Below are 10,525 nucleotides of genomic sequence, written 5' to 3'. Positions count from 1 at the left end.
CAGGAAGCAGAGAAAATGCTCCACTCACCAAGGACAAAATACAAATCCCAAAGTCATACCCCTAGTGATCTGCTTTCTCCAGCCACAAGCTCCCTGACTACAGTTACTATCCAACCAGTCTTTATCAGCGAATGAATCCACTGATTAGGTTATACTTCTTATAATCTAATTATTTGACCTCTGAAAATTTTTGCATTGTTTCACACATGAGCTTTTGGGGGACACCTTATAGCTAAACCATAACATTCTACCACCAGCTCCACAATTAGTCAATTTCCAGAAGTCTCCTTAGTTTTAACATTTCCAGGATTGCCCAAGAGTCCAAGTTAAAAATCTCATCTGAGACTCAAGACAAGCTCTTAGCTGTGAGAGTGGCATGCCGCAGTGTGGCTACCAACAAGTTCTGGGGAAAATTCACGTTCTGGGCAAAATCCACGTACTCCACCAGGCTCTAATCAGCAGGATACGCCCTATTCCCTGCAGGGTACTCCTTAAACCTGGAACCACCCTAAACCCAAAGAGAGGGATACTCCCTAAAACCTGATACGCCCTAAACCCAGATCTGCCCTGGTCCTTGAGCAAGGTCACCTTACTCAAACATACATGCAATGTCACTGCAAATGTCCAAGGCAAGTCCATTTCCACGAGTCCTTCCTCTAAGCAACATTGGGTACGCTGGCAAGGAAATTGTCATACCTACTTGGCTAATGGCTCTCAGCAGTGGCACAGATTAAACATTTCTATTCCACAGTGAGAAATAAGCATAGAAAGAAGAAATGGGACCAAAGAAAGCAAGACTAAAATCCAGGTGGGCAAATGAGTCCTGTAGCTCCATGTCCAGCATCTGGAGCACATGTCATCCTAATGTTCCATCCAAAGAGCTTGTGTAGCTCTATTCCTGTGGAATTGCTGGTTGCAGTTTCCTTGATTCCTGCAGCTTTCTTTTGCAGACATTTCAAATTACTGGCATCTCTTAGTCTTGGAGTCTCAATTGCAGCTCTGGCTTCCTTCTCACATCTTCATGCATCACCCTCTCAGGCTGCCTGTGAGGATTTCAACCCTGCTACACTTTGCCTGGCCTATCAGACCTTCCTTTGACATCTCAGTGGAAGCTTCATGAGCCCCTAACTCCAGTATCCTGCAAACCTGCAGAATCAACACCATGTGGTTGACACCAAGGTGTGCCGTAATCTCAAGCACTAGTCAAAGCTCCTGGGACCATGGCTACAGCAGCTTCTGAGTGCCTGGGTAGCTTAGCATAGTGAGATGACTTTTAAGCCCCCCATCCCTGCCCCGTTTAAGCAGCATGCTCCCATGGCTTCTTCTCAGAGGAATTTTACTTTTATACCCTTGAGCCTGAGATGCCAGTCCTGATATGTCCTCAAGTCATCTTTCTTATTGTTTCTAGCTTCCCTTTAGTGGCTGTGTCTTTTAAAAACCATATCTCACTTATCCCTAGTTTTATTCCCACTTTTATGGCTACACTGCAAGTTTTTTTAAAATCTTTCTTCTCTGTTTTCTGCTCCTGATTATCATAGTAAACTTGGCTAAAACCCACCAGCAATATATAAGCCTCTGCCTGAATGCTATGCTGCCTTAAAATTTTCTCCACCAGATTAATTAGCCTCTCACCTCTAAACTCAACCTCACAGAAAGTCTCAAGACTTAGGTAAAATGAAGACAAATCCTCTGTCAGAATGTAATACAATATAAACCCCCAAATCATGCCTTCAGTGACCTTCTTCCTCCAGTTACCACCCAGTGAATCTTTATCAGTGGATTAATCTCCAATTAATTTAAAGTTCTCACAATCTAATCAATTCACCACTGAAAATTCTTGCATTGTCTCGTACATGAGCTTCACACATTTGTAAACCATAATGATATGGAACTAATTGGTTCAATGCTAGTTCTGTGGATTATTTGTTGAAGGACATTGAGTTCTCCAAGTAAAAAAATTAACTCGCCTATTTCTGCTTGCAATTTTTTCAGTATTTCCTTACATAGTTTGATGCCTTGCTTTTAGATGCATAATTATAGATTAGTGTTAGTATGGGGCATATACACACACACACACACACACACACACACACACCTATTCAAAATCCACTCTCAAATAATACTATATAGCTTCAGGGTTAGTACTGTTACATTGTAACAGAGTATTCCCAGTTTCTTTCTCATATAACATAACATTGCTGTCATTCATTTTTGCCTACCCTTGTATTATTATTGCCCAATACAATCCAGTTATTATTTTTCTATTTGATTAGATAGAATAAAAAGTGAGGATTTTATTTTACCTTCATTCTTTAATGTTCCTCCCTTCTTTATGTAGATCCAGCTTTCTTACTTATTAATTTTTCTTTTTTCAGAAAATCTCCTTTAAAATTTTTTGTAAGGTAGAGCTATTAACAAATTTTTTCCATTTATATTTCAGTGAGTCTTTATTCTTAACTTTTTTTTCTTCTTCTTTTTTTTTTCTTTTTTTTTTTTAGCTTCACAGAGAACACTTATTATAAGGCCCCACAGTGACTTCCTGTTCTGCAGCTTCCTTGGCCCTTTTTGCCCAGATGCCAAAGTGGAGGCCATTGGCTGGATCCATGAGGAGACTGGCAAATGCCTAGCTCTGACTTTCTCTTTCTGTACATGTTCTGGATAGGCATTACTGGGCCTGTCAGCTGGGTGGCCAGTTGGAGTTCTTCAGCAGAATTGTCTCCCTTCTGGGAGTGGAGGGCTTTCTGGGGAAGAGGATGAGCTTGGAGCAGTACTCCTTCAGCCGTTGCACGTTGGCCTGTAGCGACAGTGTGCATTTGTTCTGCCTCTGGGGTCCACAAAGATGCCGATGGTCTGGGCCACTTTCTTGTGGATGCCTGCCACCTTCAAATCTTCCAGGCTGAAGCCCCTGCAAGCTTGGACTTTGGTGTGATACCGCAACTCACTATGGGCCCAATGGGTCCAGACTCAGGGCACCATGTGGTTGGTGCACTTTTGTTTGCCGGGCCTTGCTCCTGCCAATCTTCCCCACTGGCTGATTGAACTCTGGGGCCAGGCCGCTGGCCTGTCAGGGTGGAAGTGGGGCTTTAGAATCAGCTGGATGCCATGGCTGCCTGAGGCCTTGATTCATAATTATTGATCGGTTTTTATAACACTTTAGATATTTCACTTCTCCTTCTTGATTGCATAGTTTCTGACAAATTTGATAAAAGTCTCAAACTGGTTCATATTTAAAGTTTTGTTCCCCTTCTCTGGCTTTGAACATTTTTTTCTATGATTTTCTGCAGTTTAGATATGATTTGCCTATGTGCAGATTGTTGTTTGTAGTATTTTTCAGATCTTCATGAATTTGTGGTTTGGTGTCTATCATTAATGTTAGAAAACTCTTCCATCGATATTGCTTTAAAATTTCTGTTCCTTTTTATCATTTTTTAATTTCTAGAATACCCATTGTGCATATTACACCTTTTGCCCTTGTCACAAAGATCTTGGAAATTCTTCGGGGTTTTTTTTTTCCAATTTTTTTTTCCTCTTTGCATTTTAGATTGAAATGTTTTTGTTCGCCTATTTTCAAGGTTTTTGAGCCTTTCCTACACTGTGTCCAATTTACTGATGAACTAATCAAAGACAGTCATTGTTTTCCTGTAGTATTTTGATTTTTAGCAATTTTTTCAATCTTTATTAGATTATCCACTTTTCTGCTTGCATTACCCCTCTATTGTTGCATCTTGCCCACTATTTTCTAGTAGACTTTTGACATAGTAACCATAGTTATTTTAAATTCCTTGTCTCATAATTCCTACAACTCTACCTTATTTGATTCTGATTTTCATGCTCGCTTTGGGTCTCTCCAAATTGTGTCTTTTCTTGTATTTAAGCATTCTTGTCAGTTTTCTTTGAGAGTCAGACATAATATATAAGGCTCTGAAATGAGGTATAGGGGTTGCCCTTTGTCCATGATTTTACTTTATACAGTTTTATTTACCGGTGGCCAAGTATGGTCTGAAAATTCTAAATGGAAAATTCTAAGTAATTCTTAAAATTTGAATTGTGCACTGTTCTGAGAAGTGTGATGAAATCTCATGCCATTCTTCTCTGCCCTTCCTAGGATGTAAATTATCCCTGTGGCAAGCATATCTACACCATATATTCTTCATACTCAACACCATGATGCTCCTTCTGATGTATTAGTATCCTAATGCTGCCTCACTATGCCTACATCATTCACTCACAGCATCTTATCACATATACCTGGCATCATCTCACATTATAGAAAAAGAAGAAGAGGAGGAGGAGGAGGAGAAGGAGGAGGAGGAGGAGGAGGAGGAGGAGGAGGAGGAGGAGAGGAGGAGGAGGACTTTAAGATATTTTCAGATAAACTACCTTAACTTTTAAGTATAGTTTTATATTTAAGTATAGTTTTGCAGTATAGCTTTAATTATTCTATTTTATTATTACTTACTTTTAAGCTTTTACTGTGCTTAATTTATAAACTAAATTTATCATAGGTATATATGTAGAGCAAAAACATAGCATACATATGTAGGATTTAGTGCTTCTTGTGGTTTCTGCCATCCACTGTAGATCTTGAGAGTATCTCTGTGGGTAAGGGAGGATGACTAGATAAGCTATTGTTGTGAGATGTTATGTTTATCTAGCTAGCAGTTAGGTTGTGCTTGCTGTTTGCATTAAATGTGTATGTGAGAGGATAAAATTTCCTCTAGTGTCTTTGTATCTCTCCTCTGTTGTTATTTGTGTCACTAGAAATCACCTCATAGATGAAATCCATGTCTTGCAGTTCTTCCACGTGTAATCCACCATTATTATACAACAACCTTATTCATGTTGTTTGGAAAGAGAAGGTGCATCTGGAATCCTTTGAATCTCAGAATTTTAGTAGTCCTAGGCCTCTGAGCTGTGCCATTCACTTGTGCTTCTTAGCTTTACTGTCCCTCTTAGGTGAGGCAGGATGGATATGGATATGGAGTTGGGTAATTTCCCTTTCCCCAAATTGAATAAGGCTTTGGTGAAGTCATTTACCTTCTAGGATAATCCTTTTCTGTGTAGAATGCTTTTGGCTTATTTCAAAATGTTACTTTTCCCTTCCCTTTGTCAAAAACATGAATTTCACTTTTAAGAACTCTGCAGGCCTTCAAGAGGTAAAGGCCATAAAATCTTAGGGTCCTCCTCAAACTGAACCCCCAGGAGTTTATAATTCTCAAGTTAATCAACACTCAGCTTAATAAATATTTTTAAGGGAGGAATGTAAGGGAAATCTGTTTACATAGGACATGTTTAAAGTGGAGTATGTTTCAAATGAAAAACAAGAATAAGAAATGTAAAATTTCGTAAAAAATGAAATTTTCACATGAGATCACCTCCAGCCGCAGAGCTGACTGTGTCCTATCAACAGGAGTCACTCTTTGTTCTAGAGACTTATCATCCCAAAGGTAAATCTTGAAAACAATGGAAACAATGACCAGGAAAGAGTTTGCTCCTCTGGAAAGCAGCTATCCTCTCAAGGCAATGGCTTCTGCACCTGGCAAATGGCTCACTCATCAAAACTTCTTTCAAGACCGGTTTTAAGGGTTTTGTTTTACTGTGCTTTAAACCAAAACTACTTCAAAACATTTATTATAGCACAAAATAATCGGTTTCAATGTGAAATTTCCATACATACATTCAACATGCTTGATTGATTGTATCAACTCTCCTCCTACTTAACCTGCCCCTTGTCTCTTTCCCTTTCCCTGGTAGTCTCCCTACTGCTTCTTTTCTTCCTATATACTACATGTAGAGAGAAAACATCCAATATTTGTCTAAGTCTGGCCTATTTTACTTAACATGATCATTTCCAGTTCCATCCATTTTCCTACAAATGACATAATTTTATTCTTAATCATGACTGAGTAAAACTCCATTGTGTGTGTGTGTGTGTGTGTGTGTGTGTGTGTGTGTGTTTGTGTGGTCTATGTTAGACCAGGATGCAAGAAAAGACCACTGACTCCAATTAAAATCAAATTAAAGCAAGCTTATTATTTCGACCAGCCGGGCTGCCTTTCACTCCCAAAACGGTGGGAACAAGACAGCCCCGAGGCTTCTTTGTGGCCCAGTTTTATAGCCCAAAAAGTTACACAAAGGGGGGGTTACAGATAACAACACTCTGAGGAGCATAACACAAGTTTACATTTTTGCTGGCCCCGGCATCAGAATTTATGGAGATCTTAGAGACTCAGAGAGGGTCATTGTCCGGCCAGGGAAGGCCAGAATTTATGAGGCGTCACTAAGGTTTAGGAAAGGGTTGTTATCTGGTCAGGGAAAACCGGACCTGGGTGAGTTCAGGGCACGGGCAGGCATTCCAAGTAGGTTCAGAATTTGCAGTAATTTATAGTAAAGCCGAAATTATCTTTTCATGGTTTTATGGTGAGAAGCCCAATTTTAAGAAAGGTTGGGTCTATCAGTCTAGAGGCACTAGACCACTATTTTGTATTTATTTATTTTTTTTTTTAAAGAGAGAGAGAGAGAGAGAATTATTTTTAATATTTGTTTTTTAGTTTTTGGCGGACACAACATCTTTCTTTGTATGTGGTGCTGAGGATGGAACCTCATGCCAGGCAAGCTCGCTACCGCTTCAGCCACATCCCCAGCCCCCACCATTTGTTTTTTGTATATATATAACATTTCCTTGTTTGTATGTATATATATATATATATATATATATATATATATATATATATATATATATATATAACATTTCCTTGTTTGTATATATATATATATATATATATATATATATATATATATATATATATATATATATAACATTTCCTTGTTTGTATGTGGTGCTGAGGATGGAACCTCATGCCAGGCAAGCTCGCTACCGCTTCAGCCACATCCCCAGCCCCCACCATTTGTTTTTTGTATATATATAACATTTCCTTGTTTGTATGTATATATATATATATATATATATATATATATATATATATATATATAACATTTCCTTGTTTGTATATATATATATATATATATATATATATAACATTTCCTTGTTTGTATGTGGTGCTGAGGATGGAACCTCATGCCAGGCAAGCTCGCTACCGCTTCAGCCACATCCCCAGCCCCCACCATTTGTTTTTTGTATATATATATATATATATATATATATATATATATATATATACATAACATTTCCTTTATCTAGTCATCTGTTTATGGATTCCTAGGCTGATTCCATCACTTCACTGTTTTGAATTGTGCTGAAATAAATAGGTAATGCATGTATATATATCAAGTATGCTAACTTAATTCTTTGGATAAATTCTGAGTAGTGATATACCTGGATAATATGGTAACTCTGTCTTTGGTTTTCTGAGGACCCTCCATAATGATTTTCATAAAGGTTGTACTAATTTATATTCCCACTAGCAGTGTATAAGAACTCTTTCTCTGTACATCCTCATCCTTATTTGTGTTCTAGATGATTGCCAATCCTAATTAGAACTAGATGGAATCTCGGTGTAGTTTTAATTTGCCTGTTCCTGGTGGCTAAAGATGATATTTTTTTCTTTCTGTAATTGTTGGCCATTTGTACTTCTTTCAAGAAGTATCTGTTCTGTTGATTTGCCCATTTCCTGAATGGTTTATTTGGTTGGTTGTGTGGGGGGCAGGGATTGAGACTGAGTTCTTTATATAATTTACATGTTAATACTATGTTGGAAGAGTAGCTGGCAAAGATTGTCTCCCATTCTATAGACTCTCTCTTCATTCCATTGTTTCCTTTGTTGCACATAAGCTTTTAAATTTTGTGTCATTCCATTTATCAATTTCTTGGTATTACTTTCTGAGTTTTAGGAGTCCTATTGAAGAAGCCATTGCCTGCACCTAAATGTTGGAATGCTATTCGTATGTTTTCTTCCAGCAGTTTGCAAAGTTTCTGGTCTAAGGTTTAGGTCTTTTTCCATTTTGAGTTGACTTTTATATAGGGTGAGAGATAGGAATTAGCTTTATTCTTTAATATATGACTTCCTAGTTTACCTTTTTACTAAAGGGTCTGTCTTTTCTCAAGTGTATGTTTTTGGCACATTTTTCAAGAATCAGATAACTGTAGTTGTGTTTTATATTATATTCACATTGGTTTATGTGTCTGTTTTTATGCTATACCATAGCTCTGTAGTATAATTTGAAATTGGGTTTCCTGATGCCTCCAGCTTTAGCTATTCTAGTTTTTTCTTTTTCTTTCTTTCTTCCTTCCTTCCTTCCTTCCTTCCTTCCTTTCTTTCTTTCTTTTCTTTTCTTTTCTTTTCTTTTCTTTTCTTTTGTACCAGGAACTGAACTCAGGGGCACTAGGCCAGTATTTTGTATTTTATTTAGAGACAGGGTCTCACTGAGTTCTTTAGTGCCTTACTTTTGCTGAGGCTGTCTTTGAACTCGTGATCCTCCTACCTCAACCTCCAGAGCCACTGGGATTACAAGCATGCACCACTGTGCCTGGCTCCTACCTAGCTTCTTTGAGTTGTGACATGAAGAATTAGTATGCAGGGTTATTTACCACATATTGTTAGGCAGTACTCGTTCTGTGTTTTGATTTCTTTTTTTTTTTTAATTTTTATTGGTTGTTCACAACATTACAAAGCTCTTGACATATCATATTTCATACATTAGATTGAAGTGGGTTATGAACTCCCAATTTTACCCCAAATGCAGGTTGCAGAATCACGTCGGTTACACATCCACAATTTTACATAATGCCCAATTAGGAATTGTTGTATTCTGCTACCTATCCTATCCCCTACTATCCCCCCTCCCCTCCCCTCCCAACCTCTTCTCTCTACCCCATCTACTGTAATTCATTTCTCTCCTTGTTTATTTTCCCATTACCCTCTCAACCTCTTCTGTGTTTTGATTTCTAGCATTGATTTTATCCACAGTATTGGTAGAAATAATAATCTGTAATCATCCCCACACTGTCAATCATCAGGAGCCAAGCTATAGAGTTCTGGAAGCTGAATGCACTGTCAGTCATGACACATTAAGCCTTTCTTCTTTGATTCTTTATAATCTGAAAATTAAATGAACACACAAATTGCCTTCTCTGTACCTGTTACTTGCAGATCATGGTCTGAAAACTTGAGTTGCTGTGTGAAATTTGTCTTTTTTTTTGCCAGATGCCGCACATCAGATGAGTAGGATTACTTTGCTCCCCAGACCTGTCTCCTATAATCCAGCCACTCAAGTGGAGTCAGCCCATGCCTCCAGGCATGTGTTGATTACTCTATGAATACAATCCTATGCTCTAGCTGAGTGCTTACTTCCAGCTACCAATTGGAACATTACAAAGCTGGATTTGTGAATTCAGCTTTTCTTTTTCCTAGTCAGAGAATGTCCTTATTCTCCCAGAACTACAGTTATCCACATTAAAGTTAACCAATAACTTCTTTAATTAACTTGAAGGCACTTCTGGTAGCAAATATTGGGCTGAAGATTGGAAGATTTTTTGGATATAGCTCTTTAAATTTGCCTTTGGAAATTTGCTTTTTCAAACATATACATATACATATATATATATTTTTTTGAAAATAAAATTGCATGTGTACTGAACGTGTAGATTTTTTTCTTGATATTATTTCCTAAATAGTACAATATAATAACTATTTACATAGCATTTATATTGTACTAAGTATCATAAGTAATCTAGAAATTATTTAAAGCATACTGGATGATATGTTTAGGTTACATGCAAATACTTTACCATTTTCCATAAGAGACTTTAGTAGACTTGGGTTTCAGTATATCTCATATAAGTGTACTCATTCAATATTTTATTTTTTCAATCCGCAGTACCACAAAAAATATATTTTATTTTTATTTTTGTGTCTGACTATTTCACTTACTATTTTCAAGATTCATACATGTGGTGATGTCAGAATTCTCTTCCTTTCTAAGGCTGAATAATATTACATTATATGGACCTACTTCCTACTTTGTAAATGGCATCTTCTTAAGTGCCCTCATATGGCAAAACCAACCGGGAGTTCATTGTAATCTCTTTAATAAGGGCACTAATCTCATTCATGAGGGTAGCACCAGTATGTCAATCTCACCTTGGGAAGGCCCCATCTCGTAACACAATCACATTCTAGGTCAAGACCTAGAATGCACATTGGGGGAAAACACAAATATGCAGCCTATGATAATATTCATCTATTAACTTCAAAGGAGAAAAAAAAACCCATATCAACTCTTTTCTTCCAGTTTTTTGAAGAAAAAAACTGTACTTGGTAATTACAGCCCATCACATATTTATATATTTGGTTAGTGTGAATAATGCAGTATCTCCAGGTAGATGGAATCTAAACTCAATTCTCTCAGCCAAGTTTTTTTAAATATCCCTTTTGCCAGATGTGGAGGCACGTGCCTGTAATCCCAGCAGCTCAGGAGGTTGAGGCAGGAGGATCCTGAGTTCTAAGCCAGCCTCAGCAACTGCAGGGCACTGAGCACTCAGTGAGACCGTCTCTAAATAAAATTC

The 10,525-nt window shown here is 37.7% G+C and overlaps 1 pseudogene; it reads right to left on the bottom strand.

Annotated features, from left to right (window-relative positions):
* Positions 1-2,500: 2,500 nt before the first annotated feature.
* LOC144251311 (large ribosomal subunit protein eL13 pseudogene) lies at positions 2,501-10,116 on the bottom strand (annotated as a pseudogene).
* Between the last annotated feature and the right edge of the window lie 409 nt (positions 10,117-10,525).

Source organism: Urocitellus parryii, assembly GCF_045843805.1.
Source record: "Urocitellus parryii isolate mUroPar1 chromosome 13 unlocalized genomic scaffold, mUroPar1.hap1 SUPER_13_unloc_10, whole genome shotgun sequence".
NCBI lineage: Eukaryota > Metazoa > Chordata > Mammalia > Rodentia > Sciuridae > Urocitellus > Urocitellus parryii.
This window is presented reverse-complemented; position numbering and strand designations above follow the sequence as displayed.